We start from the raw sequence: 27,029 nt of genomic DNA, 5'->3' as shown, positions 1-27,029 counted from the left end.
TTGTATTATGAAAGTGCCAACATGATGTAAATAAATCTACCAGCAACATCCATGGAAAGATCTGATCCAAGTCTGAACAACAGAGCCCTGATGGAACAATATCTAAATGACACTGGTAATACTCAATGAGAATCAACTCTTACAAATCTTAAGAACAATTCAGATATATTAAAAATTAAAACCTGCCAACTTAAAGTTGCTCCCTTGCCTCTGTCGTCTGTATATCCACCTCGTTGCCTGACTCAAATAGTACTGTTTCGAATGACTGGAGCTCGTTTCTGGTTGGCTTGCACAGGTGTTCTGCTTGATGCGTCGAAATTCTCCCTGAATTTGATGTCTTCATGGGTTGCCGGCAGCGATGGTTACCATTCGGAATATTTCCTTCATATCCTAAGGAATTTGGCGCTTGAATTGAATGGGGCTTTTTTCCACCGAATGGTTCGCTGATGGAGGGACGTGCTGATCCGCGAAGGGCCACCTGTCTGGTTACTGGAAGAACAAGTTCCGGCTGCGTTGGAAACTGCCGTCCTCCTCTATATCCGCCTATGGTAGACACTTAATCGGATCTGCCAGCCTATACCCCGCCGTTACTATGTGTGACTGCAGCCTTGTTTTTCAACGATAAGGACATCAGACAGCAAACACGAATTCCTTCAGTTGTTTCAGAAGTCTCGAATTTGGGAAGGACAACGCTCCCGTGAATGGCGAGCTTAAAAGAAAACACCGGTTGCTTATCTCCAGAGGGAAGGAACCTCTCCACAACTGCAGTGACTTGTCCCTTCTAATTAAATCCTAGATGCTGGCCCCAGGCCACAAATTCGCCCAACCTGAAATAGCTGAATGCTACCTCCAAGCGCAATAATTCGAGTGATATCTCACACCCTCAGAATTGCTTATCCATGAGAGTTATCGTTCTCACAGATAGATTGGAAATTTGCAGACTGAAGACCACAAATTGCTCCAACATGAAAAAAATAATGAAATCCACAAAATCGCTTGCTTTCAAAAGGAACCCTATGCCCTCTATTTATCTTTTTGCCGGGAAGTTTTCAGAAATTATCCGAAATCATCTTGCACTACAAATATTAACTTTATAAAATTAAATAATAAACTTTATAAAGTTAGAATACAACCTTTATTTAATATTCAAATGAGTAGGCCCCGCTTTCTTATTTGGAAGACAAAATCGACCCTCTTCACATAATTATTTGCCTACGAGAGTCAGTAATAGGCAAATCCCCTGTTATAATTACGTTGCTAAGAGAGGGACATGACAGTCCGCCCTTCCGGATATTGCTTGCCCTCAAGCAATCTCAGAGCTGGATGCTGCAAAATGGTCTCATTCTCCCAAGTAGCATCTTCGACGGGTAGATTCTTCCATTTCACCAAATATTCTCTGATTACTCTTCGGCGAAGCTGTTTTTCTCTGCTTTCTAAAATGAATTCCGGTACCATAATCAATTTCCCTTCATCATCCAGAGGCGGCAAGACTGCAGAGGGTATCACATTCTGTCCCAATGCCTTTTTGAGACGTGATACATGAAACACATTATATACTTTGATGTCTGCTGGAAGCTCAAGTTCATAAGCCAATTCCCCTATTCGCCTACTGATCCTGAATGGTCCATAATACCTGGGTTTAAGCTTCTCTGACCCACTCTTTTTGAGAGTGGATTGTCGAAATGGCTGGAGCATTAAGTAAACCATGTCGCCCACCTCAAAGCTCCTCTCCGTCCTCTTTTGATCTGCATATTGCTTATACTGATTCTGTGCTCGAGCGATGTTATCACGTAGAGAGCTAATGATATCTTCACTTTCTTGCAGTAATTCCCCAACACGTGGAACCCGAACATCACTCATCAATAAGTCAATGAAACTGGGTGTATCATAACCGTATAATGCTCGAAAAGGTGTCATTTGGATAGACATGTGGAAAGTGGTGTTATAGCAATATTCACACAAATAAATCCATCTTACCCAGGCCTTTTGCTGATCGGCTACGTAATTCCTCAAGTAGCCTTCTACCCATTTGTTTACTATCTCCGTCTGACCATCGGTTTGCGGGTGATAACTAGTACTGGGTGTGAGCTCAGTGCCGCATAATCGAAACACCTCTTGCTAGAAATGACTCAAGAATCTACTATCCCTGTCACTGACAATACTGCGGGGTATCCCGTGTAACCTGAAAACCTCCTTGAAGAATACTTCGGCTACCTGTACCGCAGTATAAGTAGTGGTGATGGGAAAGAAATGAGCATATTTTGTTAGCCTATCCACCACCACATAACTGCAATCGCGTCCTTGAGCCTTGGGCAACCCAGTAATGAAATCCATGGATATGCATTCCCACTTTTGACTCGGAATGGGAAGTGGCTGTAGAAGCCCTGCTGGAAAGGTGTGTTCCTGTTTATTCTGTTGGCAAATAGAACACTCACGAACATACTGCAAAACATCCTTCTTAAGTCCTTTCCATGTAAACCGTTCTCGCACCTGTCTATATGTTTTAAAGTATCCGGGGTGACCAGCTGTAGGTGAATCATGAAGAGCTCGCAAAATGAACTGCCTCACCTTCGATCCTGGGACTAAAAATACCTTGCTCTTGTAAATAATCAATTTATCCACAAGTGTGTACCTGGTATCAACAAGTGTCCCATCAACTATCTTGGATGCCCATGAATCTTTGGCATATTCTGCAATAATCAAATGCTTCCAATCCTCAGAGATCTCAATCATTGAACTAAGATGTGGTCTTCGTGACAAGGCATCTGCTACCACATTCTGTGTGCCCTTAACATAAGATATATCGAAGTCATATGCCTGTAACTTACTGACCCATTTCTGCTGCCTATCATTGAGATCCCTTTGCCCGAGGAAGTGCTTTAAACTGTTGTGGTCAGTTTTTATGCAGAATTTGCCACCTACTAAATACTGCCTGAACTTAGCTAGTGCATGCATGATAGCTAACATCTCCTTGTCGTAAATGTTGAATGATCTCTCTGGCCCACGGAGTTTCCTGCTTTCGTATGCAATTGGGTGTTTATCCTGCATTAAAACAGCCCCAATACCATCTCCTGAGGCATCACACTGGAGTTCAAATGGTTTCGAGAAATCAGGCAACGCTAGTACCGGACACGAAGTCATGATCTCCTTGAACCTGTCAAAACAAGCCTGTGCCTTTGCTGTCCAAACGAAAGCTCCCCTCTTAAGCAAATCAGTTATAGGAGCCGCGTGTCGTGAATATCCGCAAACAAATCTGCGGTAAAATCCACACAAACCAAGGAATCCCCTTAACTGAGTTAGGTTCTCAGGAGTAGGCCACTCTACAATAGCACGAATTTTATCAGGATCCATCCGTACACCTTCTTGGCTGATAATATGACCTAAGTATAACAACTCAGTCATTCCCAAATCGCATTTGGATTCTTTGGCATACAAGGATTCTTCTTGCAAAATCTTCAATACTGTTTCAAGATGCACCATGTGCTCCTGCCATGTTCGACTGTATACCAAGATATCATCAAAGAATACCAACACGAATTTTCTCAGCTGATGATGGAAGACCTTGTTCATGGTAGACTGGAAAGTAGCTGGTGCATTGGTCAATCCAAATGGCATCACTACAAACTCAAAATGCCCACAGTGGCACCTGAATGCTGTCTTCTCAATGTCTTGTTCTCTGACTCTAATCTGGTGGTAACCTGATCTCAAATCGATTTTACTAAAGTAGCATGCCCCATGTAGTTCATCTATTAGCTCATCAATCCGTGGAATAGGATATCTATTCTTAATGGTTTTCTTATTCAGCATCCTATAATCTATACACATCCGTAACGAACCATCTTTCTTCTTAACCAAAACTACTGAGGAAGCAAAAGGAGACTTACTAGGTCTGATGTGTCCCATTGCGAGTAGCTCCTTGATGGTTTTCTCTATCTCGTCTTTAAGCCTTTTGGGATGCCTGTATGGAGTAATCATGACTGGTTTAGCGCCTTCTTCCAATTCGATAATGTGCTCGATCCCTCTATCAGGTGGTGTTCCAGGTGGAATATCGCTGAATACCTTACTGTACTTTTCCTTCAATATCTGTATGTCGGAATGATATTCTGTCTTCGGTTGTTCCTCCTGTGTAGGCATGAGAGTACACATGGCTGCCCATTCAAGATCCTCATGTCGCACCAATCTTTCCAATCGTCTAAGAGAGATCGTTCGGATATCACTGTTCCGAATAGCTCTCAATACATGCTGCCTCCCATCTACTTCGAACTTAATCTCCATGTCCCTGAGTCGAAAAGTAACCTCACCCAATAAACGTAACCATGTCATTCCCAAAACAATATCCAAATCACCCATATTGACCACGTGGTAATCTGCTTTGAACTCATAATTGTTCAGGCGTAAAGGCATGTCTCTAACTATCTTGTTGCACTTAAGAGTGTATCCGTCAGCAACCTGTACACGAAGACCTTCAAATTCTTCTGTCTTAATACCACGACGCTCGACCAATCTTGCATCAATGAAGTTATGTGTAGCTCCGGTATCAACTAATGTAATCACCTTCTGCCCTGCTAGGACACCACGTAACCTAAAAGATCCTTCCTGTTGAATGCTAGACAAGCGCCCTTGCTGTAGATGCAATTCAGGTTCTTCTCTCTGTTCTGACTTTCCCGTCTCCTCCTCAGATTCTGAACCAGTATGTTCACCCTCTTTCTCCGTACTGTCGGAATCTGATCCCTCATAATATGCCCACATAACTCTATTGGCTTTTCCTTTTGGTCGCAAGGGACAATCATGATCCCTATCATATGGACCTTTGCAATAGAAGCATAGTTTCTTCCTTCGCAAGTCATTTAATGCTTCTGTATCTAGGGGTATGGTAGATTTCCCTTTGGTTTCAATGCTCTTCCCTTTATTTTTATCAAACTTCCTGTTGTCTTTGAAAGAGGTAGTGCTTCTGGAAGTGAACCGGTTAGAAGGAGCTGTAAGTTCCATACTTCGTGCTTTCCTCATGGCTTCCTGCAGTGTTGGTGGATCAAATGCCTTAATCCATCCCTTGAGGGGTTCAGACAATCCTTCTGTAAATAAGATAACTAACCTCCTCTCCGATACATCCGGTACCATGACTGACAACCTCTGAAATTCACTAATATAAACTTCGATATTGCCAGTCTGTTTTAATTGTGCAAGATCGCGAAAATAAATTTATGGATCCTTCTTATCAAAACGTTCAACTAATCTATCCACGAAGTCCTGGTATGATGTTACCTGATTGTGCTGCAAGGTAACCATTCCATGTGACCACCAGTCATGTGCTGCGCCTTCCAGATGCAAGGTAGCATATCTGATGGCATCTATTTCAGACATAGGCCTTAATGCTAGGAAGGTGTCCAACTTATGAATCCAAGCTTGTGCCGTCATCTGACCACTCCCATCGAAGAAAGGCAAAGTAAGTTTACTGACAGCTCGTTGTAACTCACTTTCATGACTCCCTCTAGGCTTCCGATTCTGGCGGCTATTCCTCATATGTTCTCTTCTTTGGTTTAGATATCGATCAAAGTTTAATAGCTCACGCACATGCTGGGGTAATGCTTGCCATTCTGCCGTAGCAGCCCTGAGATCATCCTGGAAATCTTCTGGGGCGTCGTCTTCTCCTATCTCCTGAGCCTCTTCCCTTAGGAAGGTGGGACGAGTAGGCCTATTGGTTGTCCATGATCTGCGCCTAGGAGCACCCTGTGATCCTGCCACACTCCTATCGTCGTGATCAGATGTGCCTCTTCCTTGATCTTGAATCCTGGGCTGAATAACTCTTTCCATTATGGTAGTCAAAGCCTGTAGTGTCTGAGTTATTTCTTGTTGTCCGTTAGTCATGGCTCTATAAAATTCTCTGGTTTCATCATCGTCGACCCTGGGAAATCTTGGCGGACTCTGTCTTTCACCCATATCCCTGTTCTTGAATATGGTTTTCGAGTACAACTCCGGAAATTAGAGTACTTTTACCCAATCAGGATGGCAAGACTACTGCTCTGATACCACTGTAATATCCCCTCTACCATATGAGTTAAAGAGGAGCAATACTGAAAATGCTTACCAAGAAATCTTCAGATTTGTATTATGAAAGTGCCAACATGATGTAAATAAATCTACCAGCAACATCCATGGAAAGATCTGATCCAAGTCTGAACAACAGAGCCCTGATGGAACAATATCTAAATGACACTGGTAATACTCAATGAGAATCAACTCTTACAAATCTTAAGAACAATTCAGATATATTAAAAATTAAAACCTGCCAACTTAAAGTTGCTCCCTTGCCTCTGTCGTCTGTATATCCACCTCGTTGCCTGACTCAAATAGTACTGTTTCGAATGACTGGAGCTCGTTTCTGGTTGGCTTGCACAGGTGTTCTGCTTGATGCGTCGAAATTCTCCCTGAATTTGATGTCTTCATGGGTTGTCGGCAGCGATGGTTACCATTCGGAATATTTCCTTCATATCCTAAGGAATTTGGCGCTTGAATTGAATGGGGCTTTTTTCCACCGAATGGTTCGCTGATGGAGGGACGTGCTGATCCGCGAAGGGCCACCTGTCTGGTTACTGGAAGAACAAGTTCCGGCTGCGTTGGAAACTGCCGTCCTCCTCTATATCCGCCTATGGTAGACACTTAATCGGATCTGCCCGCCTATACCCCGCCGTTACTATGTGTGACTGCAGCCTTGTTTTTCAACGATAAGGACATCAGACAACAAACACGAATTCCTTCAGTTGTTTCAGAAGTCTCGAATTTGGGAAGGACAATGCTCCCGTGAATGGCGAGCTTAAAAGAAAACACCGGTTGCTCATCTCCAGAGGGAAGGAACCTCTCCACAACTGCAGTGACTTGTCCCTTCTAATTAAATCCTAGATGCTGGCCCCAGGCCACAAATTCGCCCAACCTGAAATAGCTGAATGCTACCTCCAAGCGCAATAATTCGAGTGATATCTCACACCCTCAGAATTGCTTATCCATGAGAGTTATCGTTCTCACAGATAGATTGGAAATTTGCAGACCGAAGACCACAAATTGCTCCAACATGAAAAAAATAATGAAATCCACAAAATCGCTTGCTTTCAAAAGGAACCCTATGCCCTCTATTTATCTTTTTGCCGAGAAGTTTCCGGAAATTATCCGGAATCATCTTGCACTACAAATATTAACTTTATAAAATTAAATAATAAACTTTATAAAGTTAGAATACAACCTTTATTTAATATTCAAATGAGTAGGCCCCGCTTTCTTATTTGGAAGACAAAATCGACCCTCTTCACATAATTATTTGCCTACGAGAGTCAGTAATAGGCAAATCCCCTGTTATAATTACGTTGCTAAGAGAGGGACATGACATTATAGACCTATTTTCAGATGTCATTACATAATAGTATTGCTCTGAACTAGACCTTCAAGTTGTCTTTTAACTATATTCAAGTCTTGGAAAAGAGGGGCACTGTAACAAATTAAATGAGGAAATCCAAGTACAAACTTAACAACATGACTAAAAAAGGATTAAAACCCTGTCAATGAGCTAATCAACCTATGCTAACTGTTAAGGCTGAAAGTAGCCTACACAACTTAAGAAAATATGAATGTCCCAAGGATATGAAAATGGTCCAATGCAACATCAGTATTACAAAATTTTGAAGTAATCAGATTGAATTTTACATAATCTTTTTGCCCCTTGAGTTCCCTTTTCCTTTCTCACAAATTTTGTTTGTGACACTATATATCCAACTAAAATATTTCCTATTAAACCCAATTCTTGCAAAATTGGAAAAACCAAAAGTATATAACTTCTATGTACTCAAATTGGAGAGTTTGCTTATAATTCTAAATTTGAAAGGAAGTGAAAAAGAGGTAGAAATCAAAAGTCAAACAGAAGACAATCAATGTCCCACTTTTTATAAGTTTATGGAAGAATACAGAACAAAAAGTCTTTGTGCATGCATTCTTATAGGATATTTCCAACCTGTAAACATGTCTAAAAGACAATGCTGAGCTTTGTGTTCTTACAAAAGACCATATTAATTCAAACGATCCTGCAAAAGATGTCAGCAGTATTGCAAAAGTTATCTTATAATTATGAAATACAATTTATCTTTCTAAATGAATTTTAAGATTAAAAAATTGGAAACACCAATGACTGCAGGAGTGATGGATATTAGTTACCTAATTTGGCCACCTCGATACATTATTCAAATGACTTATATCTTCTTCTGAAGATGTGCCCTATTTTTCTCTAGCTCTCCTGATTATCATAAACCATCCTCAATCAGTTGTCCTAAAAAACTTCTCTTTTACAAGCTAAAGAGCCATATTGCCCCAAAACCTTAACTATATTACATCAAATAGTCATGCATTAATAGCTTATTTAAGGCGAACACACATATCAAGGAGAAAATGGCACATGCAAGATAAATTTGAATAAATAATGAAATTAAATTAAAAACAAGTTCCCCGCAGCTATTATGAACAAAGTAAGACGAGACACTTCTTTTCAAAAACTGTAAAACAACTTGTGCAAGTATATCAGCTGTTGATCTGTAACAAATGTGTGATTAATCAACATGCATGATGGCTGCCAACTGGGCCAGAAGTGTTTCTCATACAATGCAATATAGTTGGGCGAATAACCATGTCTCTATCATGAATTTGTCACTAACAAAGTTTGTACTGTTTGTAAATGTATTACCATTTTTTGTTCCATTTGCTCTCATTACGACAGTTTTTATACTAGTTCATGCTTGGCTGGTTTAGAAGGTCTTGCATTTTTGCAGTGATCATTCTATTATATGTAATGTTTAAAAGAGGAAGGTCAAGAGTTTGGGAAAATAGGTATCAATGAAGTCACAAAGTGAAATTGAAGAATAAAATTAGATCAAGGTGCCACTCAAATAGAAAACCCTTTTAACTGCTTATCCTCATGTGATAAGTTTTTTATAACATCTTAGCTAAAAAGAAGCCTCTAAAAAATGGAATTACAAGATTAGATCACATATTTGTTCAAGTTAAATCAGTATCTGGAAGAGACTACAGGTATGAAGGCTGTCTTTACTGGCATTGTATGTTCATGAAGCAAGCTTGTCGAGTTGTCACGTTAGGTAAAAGTTAAACCATCGTCTTTATAAAAGAAGAATATTATCTGTCAAAAAGGGTGCAAATGTTATGAAAGCAAAAACTGCACATGCTACTTAGAAGAGGAATCAGTGTGCACAATGGATATACACTTACTATTAGCATTTAATTTGTTGAACAGTGAACTTCCAAAACAGTCAAGATAATAGTACCTATAAGACTATTAGGGGCTGGAAGACAACAGAACAAGTGATAGGCATTAAATGAAATGATCTTTGGAACATATCTGTGTGACATGCCATTCACATAAGGTGCTCCACACTGCTTTCATAGATGAGATTGAAAAACAGAAGACAGATTGAATTGTTAATTACAAACAGGCAAGATGAACAGATTGAAAAGCATCTATTCATCTAATCAAGGAACCAATCAATTCAAGCAATCAGTAGTCACAAAAAACAGATCAGTTCATAAGACACAGCAGTAAAGCATATAGATCGATCAGATCAAAAAAAATTATAGATTATAGTCAATAAAGATCTTATCTTGATTGTGGAATTCAAGTTAATGATAAGATTAAATATTTAAATCGTCATCCAAATATATATATATATATATATATATATATATATATATATATATATATATATATATATCCTTTATTATAGTGATAGTAAGTAATGGTTTATTAAATTATTTATTGCAATCTTCCATAAACCACCATGAAAGGATCGGGGAGGTCCTCAATAGGGTATCAAGAGCGTATTGCCTTCTACATAGCACACCTCATGTTGGCCAGAAAAGAGCTCCTACCACTTGAGGCCAAAAGGTCAAGTTTGAATACCCCATGCTCTTGGGCTTAGTTGTGGTGGAATTAGGGTACCTTATTGTGGAGTCATGATTAAGGCAACCAGTGTGTATTCCCTAAGTAGCCCGCCTCATGCTGGATAAACAAGAGCTCCCACCAGTTGGGGCTAAGGGGTCATAATTGATTATACTACTCTCTTGGGCTTGGTTGTGGTGAATTTAGGGCACCCTAATTGTTGGCAAAATGGTCAGTGCTCCCCTAGAGATTCATGACAAGGGAGTAATCGCCTCCTATGTTCTATAAGTCCAGCAGTTGTATCGGGCATTGATAGGTTGATCTTTTGGTGTAGCGACAACCACCACTGTAATAAGTGGTATCAAAGCTTGGTCATGGGTTTGAATCTCCTCGATTAACACTGAGGGGGAGATTGTTGGCAAAATAGTCAGCACTCCCCTCGAGATTCGTGACAAGGGACTAATCGCCTCCTGTATTCTATAAGTCTAGTGGTTGTATCAGGCATCAACAGATCTATCTTTTGGTGCAACGGCAACCACCACTCTAACAAGATGCTTCCTCTCCAACCCCTATTACAGTTGCTTATGGAAATGGAACTATTGATTCTTGAATTTTTAATGATTTATTTTAAAAACATTGAAATGATTAGTAATATAAATATAGATATGCATTTATATGTTACTCTAACCCTTCTACAGTCTTTAGTAGAATTATGTTGCAAATGTTAACTAAGATGATTGCAAGACCAATTCCAAGGTTTATCTTTACTAAAGACATATTTATTGGTAAAGATATAATTCAAACTATATTACACCTCTTGTCATAATTAAACATGTGATTCTATGGAAAAATTTAGGGTAATCCCAACAAGGGACATTACAATTGCCATCAAAACATCATTCCCACCACCCCAAGGGACGGAAGATAGTTGATGCAACTTTGCCAAACGGCTTTGAAGAGAGAAAATAAGAGATTTGCATCCACCATTAACCACACTTAAAACAATGCAATAAGCAAACAAATGGGAAACTGATTGAGTGTAACATACACTTTTTCCAGGTCTTAACAACAACTAACTTATCAAAGAAATACAGTTATTACTTCATTTTCATAGGAAGACAGTTATATCAGTTATGTTCATGTGAAAGAGATTAACGGTTACAAACAATTAAACAAAATTTCATAACTAAGAATTGAAAATACCATCAATGAATTTACTATGGAAATTAAAATTTACATACCATGGTATTTGAAAACGAAATCAATCTAGGGATGCTTCTGCAAACACCCACATTAGTCCATAAATACCACTTAGGATCAAATGACGATTGCCATCAAATACCACTATATCAAAATCAAATGATGATTCCATTAAATACCACTTATATCAATTAGGGCATCGATTACCAATGGATCATTTAGGGCATCAAATACCACTGTATGAATTAGGGCATCAACTACCACTGTATCAATTAGGGCATCAAATACCATTGGATCATTTAGGGCATTAGATATCATTGTATCAATTAGGGCATCAAATACCATTAGATCATTTAGGGCATCAGATAACATTGTATCATTTAGGACATCAGATACCACTGTACCACTTAGGATGTCAATTACCACTGAATCATTTTTTTTCTTCCCATTGCTAACTATGCCAATAACATAAGATTAGAAGATACACTCATAATCATTATTCATATAAATGAAAAAATGAAATAACAATCCTATAGATATATTCCATATTCAATTGGAAGATTATTCGATCTAACTGGTTACCAATTACATTGACAAGAAAGATTGCTCACATCAAAGGAGATAACTGATCTCAATGATATAAATTAATCCATCATAATTCCTACTTGTATAAATATCATAAAAGTAAAAATACATGTTACCGATAACATTTGAATGCATAACTTATCTTTATCTAATGCACGTCCGACATCTTGTGGAGAGGGGAAACATTGTCAAAAGCTTAACCACCCAACCTCGGACCATAACTTATCCCCACACAATCTTTAACGAGAAAGGCCCTCCTTACCTGAAATAGAAATGGAACATCTTGACAGCCACTAAGCATCCTGGTATCTAATCATACCACTCAACTTGACAGAAGGAGAATACACTAAACATGATCATGCATGAGCTATTAAATGATATTATTCTAGATTCAATGTATCATATTTTATTTTTATTTCAATGTCATTGCAGACTCCATCTCACCTCTTCACCTTTTCCATAGCTATACAACCGGAGAATCCTAGGTGCTCGGATCTCTGAGCAATCGGCTCTGTCTATTGATTCTCAACTAATTCATGAAAATATATATATATATTCCAACGTATCACAATCTATGATTTGAAAAAGATATTCTTAGAGATTGTAGAAATTATTGTTTAACACTAATCTCCATTAGCATAATGATTCATGGATTCATATTATGGTTACTTGGCTTTCACTTTCCATGAATAAATCTACTTTAAAGAGGATCAATTTTGTAATATCAAACAAGATATCATCATGATAAATATTGTATCTTACTGTTATGTAATTCGATGTTATTGCACCATTTGATTCAAGAAAATTGAATTTGAAATATTGGATTCGGGTGTTACGCATAACCTAGACAAATTCGGAGATGATGTCTTGCTAAACGATTCAGCTACTTGCCACACCTTTACTTGCAAAATATCTAACGCTGTCCCAACATAAAAGTGCTCACGATTTTCGCAGAATATCTGAATGGGCAAGAAACCGTGGGAAGGATTAATGTAATAGTTTAAACTGGTATCAGCAGGGATATAGGCACTAAGACAAAGGTAGCCGGTTATGTGGAAGAAGGCGAAAATTATCACAGAAAATTGTATGTAAATGAACAAGGTAGTCGGATGATGTAGGAAATAAGAATAGAGTGTTGTTCTCCTTCGGTTTGCTTTCAAGTGTAATCCACAGTGTATAAATACAACTCCAATCCTCAACATAGAAAGAAACACATACAACAGACTATATTAAGAACAACACTGCTATGAAAGGTAAAGGTTTTCGAATAAAATTTGCTGAAAGTTCAATTGATTTAGCAGAGCATCGGTTATGAAAGAAAATCAGAATGAACAAGGAAAAATGCGATAATAATATATGCAAGTCGGGAATGTGACTTCTTGAATATCCCGTCTCTCCCGACCCATAATACAAATATTAAAGGTTAAGGACTCTTTGGCTTCCAAGAAGCCATAACATAAAGAATTATCTTGGCTCTTGGACACCAAATAAATGTGCCAAGTGTTAAATTGATTTCAAACAAGAAAAAGAAAGAATAAAGGTTGGAAGAAAATTTGAAGGTTTAAAATTGAAATTATTATGGTCTATATTTATCTACGTATACAGATTTATTTGTGAGGTGGCATCATTATATTATAAAAAAGATAATATTATGGTGTCACTTTGTAAAGTTTTATTATGCTATGATCTAGATTGGTGTAAATCTCAATTTAGAGTTTTGATAATGCAGACGTTAAGATACTGTTATCTATTACTGGATGTTTATTTGATGATTTCAATAATTTATTGAAACAGTATATATCCCTGATTTTTATGTATTATGATCTGCATGTGTGAGAGTACGATTTCCATTGTTATTGATCTACTTCAAACTGCAGATCATAATATATATATGTACAGGCGTATGGATGAGAAGACGTGATGAAAGATCATATACCAACAACCCAACGGTTATGAGTCAGGTCACAATGTTTGACAATCGAAAGCAACATTAGTTAGTATTACTGTTTAAGCTTCCACTCATGGTGGTAAGCAAACACCATGTAATGTAATCTGCCAACTATTACGTGAGTGTAATTTGTATTATTTTCTATCGGCAGTAAAAGGTCTACGTATGTGTTAAGTTATCAGCAGAATATAATAAACATGTGCCATTGGTAGTATTAAAATAATTATGTGCTATCAAAGGTATAAACAGATTACATTACATTATATTAATGCTTAATCTAAACTTGAGTATATATATATATATATATGATAATAGTAATAATGAGACATATATATATATATATATACACACAATTATAGTAATTAGTTATGCAAAATTTATTTGAGGATAACCATAAAAAATACAGATTCAATTTCACACAGGCTAACATTTTAACACTCCCTCTTTAGCAAGGGAAATTGAATTAAGTTTAACAAAAATGTAATCATCATTATGTTTTAAACTAAGAGAGAGAAAGAAGAAGGAAAAACATAATGGATTTTCATGGTGTTCGGCTATCGCCCAAAAGACCCATGAAGGTTATTAATGTGTCCGGCAAAATCCGGCCCAAAGAACAAGGATAACCCAAACTTCCAAAACAATGGATTTTCATGGTGTCCGACTATCGCCCAAAAGACCCATGAAGGTTATCAATGTGTTTGGCAAAATCCGGCTTGAAAGATAACAACAATTTTAACCATTGTTTGAAAATAGATCAACTAAAATAAAGTTGTCACTTTACCATAGGATCAGAACACATGAAAAGTCGTCACCTTTCTCAAAAAAAGTCGTCACTTTTCACAATACAAGCTTGCAAGCAAAAAGAAGAAAAAATAATTTGTATTCATGAATAAAATGTATTTACAATAATATCATACCAAGTTTTTCTTGGAAGTACACAATTTTCAACTTCGCAAGAGGTTTGGTGAAAATATCAACATTCTGTTCATTTGTATTGATATAACTTAATTTAATAATATCTCTGCCGACCATGTCTCTTATGTAGTGATAGGGAGTCTCAATATGCTTTGATCGATTGTGGAAAAATGGATTTTCTAACAACTTGATACAACTTTGATTATCATAATGAATCACAGTTGGTTTTAGAGGTTTTCCAAATAGCCCAAATAGAAGTTTTCTTAACCAAACTGCTTCACGTGCTCCCATGGAAGCGGCTACATACTCAACTTTAGTAGAACTCAAGGCAACAACTAATTGTTTTCTGCTGAACCAAGATATCATTGCTAACCCAAGACTGAAACAACAACCTGTAGTGCTCTTGCAATTAGAGGAACATCCTGCCCACTCTAAGTCAGTATATCCTTCGAAATTTATCTCAACTTTTTCATACTTTAATCCAAAACCAATAGATCCTCGTAAATATGTTGCCACAAGGTGGATCTTCTTAGGTTTACACATAAAATGACTAAGGACATTTGTAGCATAGCATATGTCGAGTCTGGAATTCACAAGATACATAAGAGATCCAATTCTTTGTCTAAAGAGAGTAGGATCAATGTCCTTAGATTTTGATGCTTCTTCTTTCAGCTTGACCAATTTGTTTCCATTGGAGTAGATAAGGGCTTACTATCCATCATTCCAAATCTAGTCAAAATATCTTGAGTGTACTTTCCTTGATGTAAGAAAATGTAGTCTTTCTTTTGATTAACTTCTAATCTCAAGAAGTAGTGTAATAACCCTAAATTTTTCATTTCAAATTCAGCTATCAAATTTTGTTTACATTTTTCAATTAATTTATCATCACCTGTTATTAGCAAGTCGTCAACATATAGAACAAGTATTACCATACCATCATCTGTGGTTTTGAAGTATATGTTAGAGTCGGCTTCATTTTTTGAGTATCCAAGTTTGGAAAGGTAATTATCTATCCTTTCATACCAAGCTCGAGGAGCCTGTTTCAGACCATAGAGTGCTTTCTCGAGTTTACATACATATAATTTTTTATCTTTTATGGTGAACCCTTCAGGTTGTTCTATGTAGACTTCTTCATTAATAACCCCATTTAGAAAAGCAGTTTTTACATCCATTTGATGAATCTTCCATCTTTTTGATGCTGCAATTGCAATAATTGTTCTTACAGAAGTGTAACGAGCTACTGGTGCAAAGGTTTCTTCATAGTCAATGCCAGCTTTCTGGGAGAATCCTCAAGCAACAAATCTAGCTTTGTATTTTTCAATACTTCCATCAGTAGCGTATTTGATTTTGTATAGCCATTTTGAAGATACAACTGTCTTGTCTTCCGGCCTAGGTACAATATCCCAAACATCGTTCTAAATTATGGAATTGTATTCTTCTACCATGGCATATTTCCACTCTTGTGACTTTAGGGCTTCTTCAGCTGTAGTTGGTTCGATTTTGTTTATTTCAGTTGTAAGAGCAATATAACATGATTGATTTCGAGTTCTCTTGTTTTCTTTTGAAATCTCATATGGTTCCACATTGTTTTCTTCAAGCATCTTCCTTGCCCATAATGGTCTTTTCTTCCCATTAGTTATATCTAGTTCTCTCTCTTCCAGTGTATGCTCCCTCTGATTTTCAGTTTGTCTAATTTCCTCATCATCTGAGATTGGTTCATCTTCTATACCAGTTGAAAGTTTTAAGGCAGAATCCTCTTCAAAAATTACATCTCTACTTATCTCAACTAAACTTTGTCCAGGAATGTAAATTCTATAACCCTTGGAATTTTCACAATATCCTATAAATATACCTCTCTTCCCAAAAGGTTCAAGTTTAGTTCTCTTTTCTTTGGGTATATGAATGTATACTGGACATCTGAATATTCTAAGATGACTTAGATCTGGTTTGGTCCCTGAGAAGACTTCTTCAAGTGTGGTATTCTTTAGAAATGAATGTGGACATCTGTTTCAAATGTATACTGCAGTCTTAGAAGCTTCTGCCCAAAATGAGGCATGCATATTTTGATCATGTAACATAGCTTTTGCAGCTTCAATTATGGTTCTGTTTTTCCTTTTTGTGACACCATTTTGTTGGGGATTATAAGGTACTGTATACTCCCTCTTAATCCCAACAGAATTACAAAAACTTTTGAAGATATCTGATGTATATTCTCCTCCATTGTCTGATCTTAATGTTTTAATCCTTTTACGAGTCTGATTTTCTACTAATGCTCTGAAGGTTTTGAATTTTGATAGAACTTCATTTGAAAAATCATCTATGAAAGATATGTAATAAAGGAAACCTCCTAGAGAAGGTGTGGGCATGGGTCCACAAAGGTCTGAATGGACTAGTTCCAAAACTGATTTTGACTTATGTTCACTGGAGGGAAAGGGTTTTTTTATGATTTTCCCTAGAGCACACCCTTTGCAAGTTCCTTTATGAGATGAGTCTAGTTTAGGAGTACCAGAAGTTATCTTATCTAAATTAAGAAGAGAACTAAACCCAATGTGCCCAAGTCATCTATGCCATAATTCATTAACATTGGATGTTTCAAGACTAAGAGCTTGAGTTTGAATATTGCTTAATCTATATAATGTTCCAAATCTGGACCCTATGGTAATAGCAGTTTTCATATTTGAGTTATTAGGCCAATATGGTACTTTGTCTTTGTTGAAGGTGACATGATATCCATCATCGGATAGACTTGAGATAGAAATTAGGTTCCTTTTTATGCCTGGTACAAATAAGACATCTTTAAGATTAAGTGTAGTCCCATCTTTCAATTTTATAGAGCATGTCCCAATACCTTTTACAGGATAGGGTAGAATTGTCTCCAATTGTAACTCCTTCAATGATATAAGTTCCAAATGTATCAAACATATCTTTGAATCCAAAGATGTGACGGGATGCACCACTGTCTACGACCCAAGCTTCTTTATCTGAATTTACTTCACTCGAAAGTGCGGAATAGTATAGTTGATTTTCATCTTCCTTCGTTTCAATAAGGGAGGCTAAAATTTTCTCTCTATCTGGTCAATTTCTGAAGGTGTCCTATTTTCTCACAATTAAAACACTTAACATGAGAATGATCTTTATTAAACTTCTTTTTATTATTTTTTAAAAAAAAATTTATTGAATTTCCTCTTTCTTTTGTTTGAGACAGTGTGAAGAGCCTGATTTTCTCCCTCTTGATTTGAAGTGATCCCTCTAGAGATTAGCCTTGATTCTTCTGCTATGCATTCATTTTTCAATTGATCAAAAGTAGGAATTGAAGGTCTGTTTACAACTTGTATGAAAGTATCCCAAGACATTGGAAGCCCTCTTAGAGCTATTAATGAGAGTTCTTGATCTTCGATTTTGTTTCCAATGGAAGATAATTGTTTCTTCGTTTCAGAAATTTTTTCAAAGAGTAAATAGAATCTCCTTTTTCCATTTTAGTATTCAGTAATTGGGATTTTAAGGTGATTAGTCTACTTGAGTTATTTATCTCAAATGTATTTTTTATGGTCTTGAATACTTCATATGCACTTTTGATCTCTAATATGGAAGGAAGGATGTGATCTTTAACTGAATCAACAATGATTTTCCTTGCTTTATTATTACATCTTTTCCAGGTGAGTTTTTCAGTTTCATCTTGAGGTATTGGGATATCTTTTTCAATGTATTCTTCAAGTTCCAGTTCTTCCAGAATGGTAATGATACGGGTTTTCCAAGAGAAGAAATTCGATGCACCTTCAAGTCTGTCTTCCACCCTAACGTTATTTGCCATTGTTTCTTCCTTCAAAAATTGAGATTTCTCTGCCAATTTGGCTCTGATACCATGTAAAGTTTTATTATGCTATGATCTAGATTGGTGTAAATCTCATTTTAGAGTTTTGATAATGCAGACATTAAGATATTGTTATCTATTACTGGATGTTTATTTGATGATTTCAATAATTTATTGAAACAATATATATCACTGATTTTTATGTATTATGATCTGCAAGTGTGAGAGTACGATTTCCACTGTTATTGATCTACTTCACATTGCAGATCATAATATATATATATATATATATATGTGTGTGTGTGTGTGTGTGTGTGTGTGTGTGTGTGTGTGTGTGTGTGTGTGTGTGTGTGTGTGTGTACAGGTGTATGGATGAGAAGACGTGATGAAAGATCACGTACCAACAACCCAACGGTTATGAGTCGGGTCACAATGTTGGACAATCGAAAGCAACATTAGTTAGTATTACTATTTAAGCTTCCACTCACGGTGGTAAGCAAACACCACGTAATGTAATCTGCCAACTATTACGTGAGTGTAATTTGTATTATTTTCTATCGGCAATAAAAGATCTACGTATGTATTAAGTTATCGGCAAAATATAATAAACATGTGCCATCAGTAGTATTAAAATAATTATGTGCTATCAAAGGTATAAACAGATTACATTACATTATATTAATGCTTAATCTGAACTTGAGTGTATATATATGTATATATATATATATGATAATAGTAATAATGAGACATATATATATATAATATTATATGTATGTATGTATATATATATATATACAATTACAATAATTAGTTATGCAAAATTTATTTGAGAATAACCATAAAAAATACAGATTCAATTTCACACAGGTTAACATTTTAACGCACTTCATATTTATCTCTTTGTGTGTGTACATAGGTATATATTAAAATAATATTGAGAAAGATCAATCAAGCCTTTAAGACACATATTATATTTTTATTTATTTATTTTATGTTTTAAATTATTTATGTAATAGCTCATGCAGTTCCATCGATTGTATCCTGATGTTCAAGTCGCTAGGTCCTCAACCCATTTGCCTAGTGATGGTGATGCTCCTGTGCCTTTCTTTTCTGACAATGCTTCCTACCCTTCGACGTGCTTCCTACAAAGAAATTCTCCACAGTTAAATCATATTACCATAACAAGTTATTAATCACAAATAATCATAACGGCTAACCGCCTTTCCAATTCCATGACTTCATGATAAATAATCAACTAACATGTTATTTTCATATGAAATTATAACGACTAACCATCTTACTATTTCGCAAGATTTTAACAAATTAAACTGTCAACTGACTTCATGTAAACCTCAACGGCTATATGAACATTTTAAATTAGGTCAAAAATTGGGATGTAACATACCATTCCCCTTGTGTTTCATCTTCCTCGATGAGCTTGAAATTGTAATGAACTTTATAAAGGAACATTTAAAATTTAGCCAAAATTTGGAATGTAACATACCATTCCCCTTTGTGTTTCATCGTCCTCGATGATCTCTGCCAATTAGACACTAAAAGAATATTCCAAATACAAGATGTATATATATAGCATCGTGATATCATTTCCTTTAAGATTTGAGTCAAATCTAAGTCATGACCAAAAATCAAGGTCTATTTTTACTTTAATACTTCCATAAAGATGCTTGCTTGCATGATATTATAGAATTAAACACACAATCCCCTGAGTTCACTTTAACGTACTTGTGGTCACCTCAGCATCACTTGAGTTGATAATGTTGTAGAATATTCTATTTCATATTCCTATCATACTCATGTAGACACTCACCATATCATTAGTTCGATCCTCATATTGATATCTTCATATAAGAGAATTTTCAAGGTTCAATAATTGCGAGTAAGATAAGTATTCAAAATTGGAATTCTTCAACTAGCAAGTTCTAGATCATAATTTAAGTCACTTATACATACCCTCTGGCATATGGCACTCATTAATGAGTAGATCATCCTTGCAAACTTACAAGTCACTTGAAAAGGTTAATAGATCTATGTTTTCCATTTATGTAACCTCAACCTTCATGCCCATCTTATCACAATAACATTTTATTAGAATAATCATCCCATGATAGAAATATACCTCATCTCTAAATAATATAAACAGCTCAGTATGTCTTGTTATTTCCATAAGCATCAAAAACAAATTTACATAGGGTTCTTATCAAGTAACTCATCATTCGCCTATAAATATTTGGAAGTTTATCTTTTCCATTTGTGTGACCTAGGCTTTCATACCCATCTTGTCAATGTAATGTTTCAAGAAAAATTCAAGTCAAACAAAAGTTTACATCCATAAATAAGCATTGATAGTTTCAAGTATGCAAGTGTGTTTACTCCATACTGGAGCATAGAATGACCTTGTCGTTTAATCAACATCAAAAAGGATTGTTATCAAAATCATGGTTCACGATTTTGTTTTTCCTTCAGTTCAAGTTCAAAATAGATAACAAAATATTACTATCATTTCATATGATCAAAAATATAATTACATAAAATAAATGTTGGGAACATTCAACTGAAAAGAAATATTTAGCCATCATCAGGGTTTAGATAACATCTCATCAAGGTTATAGCAATTGGTTTATATTGTGCAAGCCTCGGCATTTGGACCTCGTTTAATCTTCTCATTCTCTACTAAGAATGGGCCTCCCTCCTGGGATAAGGCGCATGTACCATTGTGGTCCTGCCACCTGAGCATACCGATGTTTAGAATGTTCGCTCAGTAAAAGGCGAGTCTTGCCTTATTAACTGGCACCACGGACAATCTTGTAATCAAAAGATGGAAAACATGCCTTTAAGCTACCTTGGCCAAGGATTTAAATGGGCGGATAAAAAGCCCGATCACCACTACTCGACTTGCCAATCATGTCATTTCTTAGTTTTGTTTCATCTTTATGATTTTGTAGTTTATACATTTGTCCATTTCATATCATCTCAGCCCTTTCTGGCTATTCTGGATGATTTCCTAATGTGATTTTTCCAGCTTGATTGTAAAATATCCATTTACGTAAAATAATTTTTTTTCAACATTACATTCTCAGTTTCTCAAAAGCAGTGTTGAGCCCAAGGTTTCAGCGTTGAACCCAGCGCTCTAATACCATACGTAACAACCACTTGTTCTGGGTCTTAACAACAATTAACATATCAAAGAAATACAGTTATTACTTCATTTTCATAGGAAGACGATTATATCAGTCATGTTCATGTGAAAGAGATTAACGGTTACAAACAATTAAACAAAATTTCATAACTAAGAATTGAAAACACCATCAATGAATTTACTATGAAAATTAAAATTTACATGCCATGGTATTTGAAAATGAAATCAATCTAGTTACTTCTGCAAACACCCACGTTAGTCCATAAATACCACTTAGGATCAAATGACGATTACCATCAAATACCACTATACCAAAATCAAATGATGATTCCATTAAATACCACTTATATCAATTAGGGCATCGATTACCAATGGATCATTTAGGGCATTAGATACCATTGTATCAATTAGGGCATCAAATACCATCAGATCATTTAGGGCATCAGATACCACTATATCAATTAGGGCATCAAATACCACTGTATCAATTAGGGCATCAGATACCACTGTATCAATTAGGGCATCAGAAACCATTGGATCATTTAGGGCATCAAATACCATTGTATCAATTAGGCCATCAAATACCATTGGATCATTTAGGGCATCAGATACCACTGTATCCTTTAAGGCGTCAGATACCATTGTATCACTTAGGGCATCTAATACCACTGTATCATTTCTTTTCTTCCCATTGTTAACTACGGCAACAACATAAGATTAGAAGATACACTCATAATCATTATTCATATAAATGAAAAATTGAAATAACAATCCTATAGATATATTCCATATTCAGTTGGAAGATTATCCGATCTAACTGGTTACCAATTACATTAACGAAAAAGATTGCTTACATCAAAGGAGATAATTGATCTCAACGATATAAATTAATCCATCATAATTCCTACTTGTATAAATATCATAAAAGTAAAATACCTGTTACCGATAACGTTTGAATGCATAACTAATCTTTATCTGATGCACGTCCGACATCTTGTGGAAAGAGGAAACATTGTCAAGGGCTTAACCACCCAACCTCGGACCATAACTTATTCCCACACAATCTCTAACGAGAAAGACCCTCCCTACCCGGAATAGAAATGGAACATCTTGTCATCCACTGTGCATCCTGGTATCTAATCACACCACTCGACTTGACAGCAGGAGAATACAATAAAAATGATCATGCATGAGTTATTAAATGATATTATTCCAAATTTAATGTATTATATCTTACTTTTATTTCTATGTCATTGCAAACTACATCTCACCTCTTCACCTTTTCCATGGCTATACAGTCGATGAATCCTAAGTGCTCGGATCTCAAAGCAATCGGCTCGGTCTGTTGATTCTCAACTAATTCATGAATATTACACACATATATATATATATATATTCCAGCTTATCATAATCTATGATTTGAAAAAAATATTCTTAGAGATTGCAAAAATTATTGTTTAACTCTAATCTCCATTAGCATAATGATTCATGGATTCGTATTATGGTTACTTGGCTTTCACTTGCCATTAATAAATCTACTTTAAAGAGGATCAATTTTGTAATATCAAACAAGATATCATCATGATAAATACTGTAGCTTACTGTTATGTAATTCGATGTTATTGCACCATTTGATTCAAGAAAATCGACTTTGAAATATTGGATTCGGATGTTACACATAACCTGGACAAATTTGGAGATGATGTCTTGCTGAACGATTCAGCTACTTGCCACACCTTTACTTGCAAAATATCTAACACTATCCCAACATAAAAATGCTCACAATTTCTGGTAGAATATTTGAATGGGCAAGAAACCGTGGGAAGGATTAATGTAATAGTTTAACTGGTATCAGCAAGGATATCAGCACTAAGAAGAAGGTAGTCGGTTATGTGGAAGAAGGTGGAAATGATCACAAAAAATCGTATGCAAATGAACAAGGTAGCCGGGTGATGTAAGAAATAAGAATAGAGTGTTGCTCTCCTTCGGTTTGCTTTCAGGCATAATCACAGTGTATAAATACAACTTCAATCCTCAGCATAGAAAAGAACACATACGGAAAACTGTATTAAGAATGGCACAGCTATGAAAGGTAAAGGTTTTCGAATGAAACTTGCAAAAAGTTCAATTGATTTAGCAGAGCATCGGTTATGGAAAAAAATCAGAATGAACAAAGAAAAATGCGATAATAATATATGGAAGTCGGGAATGTGACTTCTTGAATATCCTGTCTCTCCTGACCCACAATATAAATCTTAAAGGTTAGGAACTCTTTGGCTTCCAAGAAGTCGTAACATAAAGAATTATCTTGGCTCTTGGATGCCAAATAAATGTGCCAAGTGTTAAATCGGTTTCAAACAAGAAAAAGAAACAATAAAGGTTGGAAGAAAATTTGAAGGTTTAAAATCGAAATTATTATGGTTTATATTTATCTACATACACAGATTTATTTGTGAGGTGGCATCATCATTATATTATAAAGAAGATAATATTATGGTGTCACTTTATATTTATCTCTGTGTACGTACATAGGTATATATTAAAATAATATTGAAAAAGATCAATCAAACCTTTAAGGTACGTATTATATTTTTATTTATTTATTTTATGTTTTAAATTGTTTATTTAATAGCTTATGCGGTTCCATCGATTTTATCCTAATGTTCAAGTCGCTAGGTCCTCAACCCATTTGCCCAGTGATGGTGATGCTTCTATGCCTAATTCTTTTCTGACAATGCTTCCTACCTTTCGACGTGCTTCCTACAAGCAAATTCTCCTCAATTAAATCATATTACCATAACAAGTTATTAATCATAAATAATCATAACGGCTAACCGCCTTTCCAATTCCATGAATTCATGATAGATAATCAACTAGCATGTTATCTTCATATGAAATTATAACAACTAACCATCTTACCATTTTGCATGATTATAACAAATTAAACTATCAACTGACTTCATATGAACCTCAACGGCTATATGAACATTTTAAATTAGGTCCAAAATTGGGATGTAACATTGAGGGCATTCATGGAGTGCAACAAACAAATGATCCCAACTCTTGTGATCAAACTTTGGAAACACAACTACTTCGAGCCCTCCAAAATATGAATAATACTTTCAGTCATAGTTGGAAAACTCTTGGGACTCGGCAAGAGTCGTGATTCTTGTATCAGGTTGAGTCAACTTGCCATGAACTTGTGAGTCAAGTTTGGTCAAGTCCTAGTTTGAGATTCACGAGTCTAACTTTGGGCTCACACAAGTCTAAGATTGGGACTTGCGATTCCTTGCCAGAGAGTCTTGTGCATTGCTTAAGATGCTCAAGCGAATTTAAAATACTTTTTTTGGATTTTTTCCTTGTGTTATGTTGTTGAGAAGGGTCTATGTGGATGTAATCGCTAAAATGATGTGCTCCATGGAGTTTAATGTGGTTCAATGTAGCCTGTGACCCCTTGAGAGGCTCCCCCCTCAACCTCCAAAAGGGGTATTTCCCCTTGACCCCACTGTGTGCTACCCACAAACACTTGCAAGGGGTGCTACTCCTTGACCTCATTGGGCATGTTGCCCCCAAATTAACATTTGATTTTTGAAGTACACTACAACTTTAAGTTTGCATAGCATGAGTCATTGTCTAAACTCTTCCCATTAGCCTTAAGTCATTGAGAACAAAGATGTATTTTACTCCAAGTTTTGATACACACAGCCATCTTTATTATTATTCTAAGTCTATGATTTATTAGATATAGTAGTAAATAGTGAAGTTTTTCGTAATGTTTGAATTATGGCTTTTATTTCCTTTAAATTCATTTATTTCTTTTTATTGTAAACCTACAGTTTTCTTCTTTGTCGAGTCCTTGCCAATTTTTTTTCCCAAGTTCTTTTTGAGTCACGAGTCCAAGTCCTATTTTGCGTCGTCGAATCTAAGTTTTCAAACTATTCTTTCAATAGTCTTCGACCCAACCAAACTAATGGGAGGGATGCCAACCCTAATCATTCAAAAAATAACAATAGGGAATCAATATCTAGGTTGAAAAGATCTTTTATACCTAGAAGAGAGCACACAATTAAGGAAGATACAAATAACCCACATGTAGATAATGTTGATGATATTGCTTATGCATACTAAAAGCTAGGTCCTAAAATAAAAACTATTTCATTTAGAGATCACTACGAAAAACTGACCCTAGAAACGAAAGAGAACAACCCAACAAAGATTTAAGACAAAGGGCAAGTAAAATGACTCTACCCAACTTTGATGGATCTGGAAGAATCACAGCACATTCACAAGTCAAAAAGATGGACACCTATCTCTCACTTAGTCTCATGACAAAGGAAGACACTATTAAATTCACCATCCTACACATGGAGGAAGTTGTGCGTGATTGATTGCATCTTGGCCTTATCACCCAGGGTCACCAATATATAACTTGTGATGAATCACTCAATAACTTATAAAAATGTTTGGTCAAAAATACCACGAAGGGTACTTTAAAGAGTTAATGCAATTAAAACATGGAGCAATAGAAGATTATGTCATTGAAATCCAAAAATATTAAACATGGAGCAATAGAAGATTATGTCATTGAAATCCAAAAATATTAAGTTATGGTACCAGTGATGTCTCAAAGTAGACTCGCATACATGATGTAAAAGGGTTAAAAGAGTCAATCAAAGGTTTGATAAGAGCTCAAGACCCTACAACACTTAAAGATGCAAATCAAAGCATTAAGGTTGGAAATAACATCAAGACACAAAGCTCCCATGAGAATGATAAGCATCAAAGAGAATTTCCTCCTAGAGAAGGCCATTAAGATTTTCAAAGAAAAAAATTATGTTTCCGGTGAAAGGAAAAATGGGAGTGTGGACATATTTGTAAACCAAGAGTCTTAAATGAAAAAATTGTGCCACAGGTGCAAGTAAAAATGGGAACTGGGGCATAAATCTGGAAAAGTTTAAAGGGAGCCAAGCACACAATATAGAGGCATTGTCCAGCAAGAAACATTGGAAGAACGAAAGAAAACTCCAAGTAAAAGGTGTGATATAGAATAATCTCAAAATTAAAATGGAGCTTTTGATGTTAAGGAGCACATTTAGTAGTTGCTTAACCCTTATATCCTCAATACTTGGAAACAATTTATCCAACCAATAAGAATTGATCTCAACGGTGATATGTCAACTTGAAATCTCTTCACGAGACTCCTAAGGTTTTCCTAACATGTAGAGGGAAAACCTCTAGATAGAACATTACATTTATGTGTCATACTTCTAATCCTCATCTTTATATGTAAGAAAACTCACTTTATTTACAAACTTGACAATTCCCAGATTGGTTATAACTCACATTCAAATTAAAAATAATAGCATATATGTCTTAAATCAAATTTGCAACTTGAGATAATATCAGAGCAGCAGAAGATGTGTTATGAATTAAACTCTCAAAAGCATTAGAAGTCGCATACATTAAACCCTTTCCACTGTAGTCATCT

The 27,029-nt window shown here is 35.9% G+C and overlaps 1 long non-coding RNA gene across 1 annotated transcript in view; it reads right to left on the bottom strand.

The window, feature by feature from the left end:
- Positions 1 to 7,898: 7,898 nt before the first annotated feature.
- Positions 7,899 to 27,029, bottom strand: part of LOC149573161 (uncharacterized) — a 44,726-nt gene continuing 25,595 nt past the window's right edge. The window contains exons 4-5 of the long non-coding RNA XR_016360044.1: positions 8,197 to 8,275; positions 7,899 to 8,066 (exon numbers count right to left, since the gene is read on the bottom strand). This is a non-coding gene — a long non-coding RNA (uncharacterized LOC149573161). The remainder of the gene's footprint in view (positions 8,067 to 8,196; positions 8,276 to 27,029) is intronic.

This window comes from Cupressus sempervirens, chromosome 2 (assembly GCF_028749045.1).
Source record: "Cupressus sempervirens isolate cs-2001-9-10 chromosome 2, ASM2874904v1, whole genome shotgun sequence".
NCBI lineage: Eukaryota > Viridiplantae > Streptophyta > Pinopsida > Cupressales > Cupressaceae > Cupressus > Cupressus sempervirens.
Note: the sequence above shows the minus strand (reverse complement) of the source record. Positions and strands in the feature narration are given on the sequence as shown.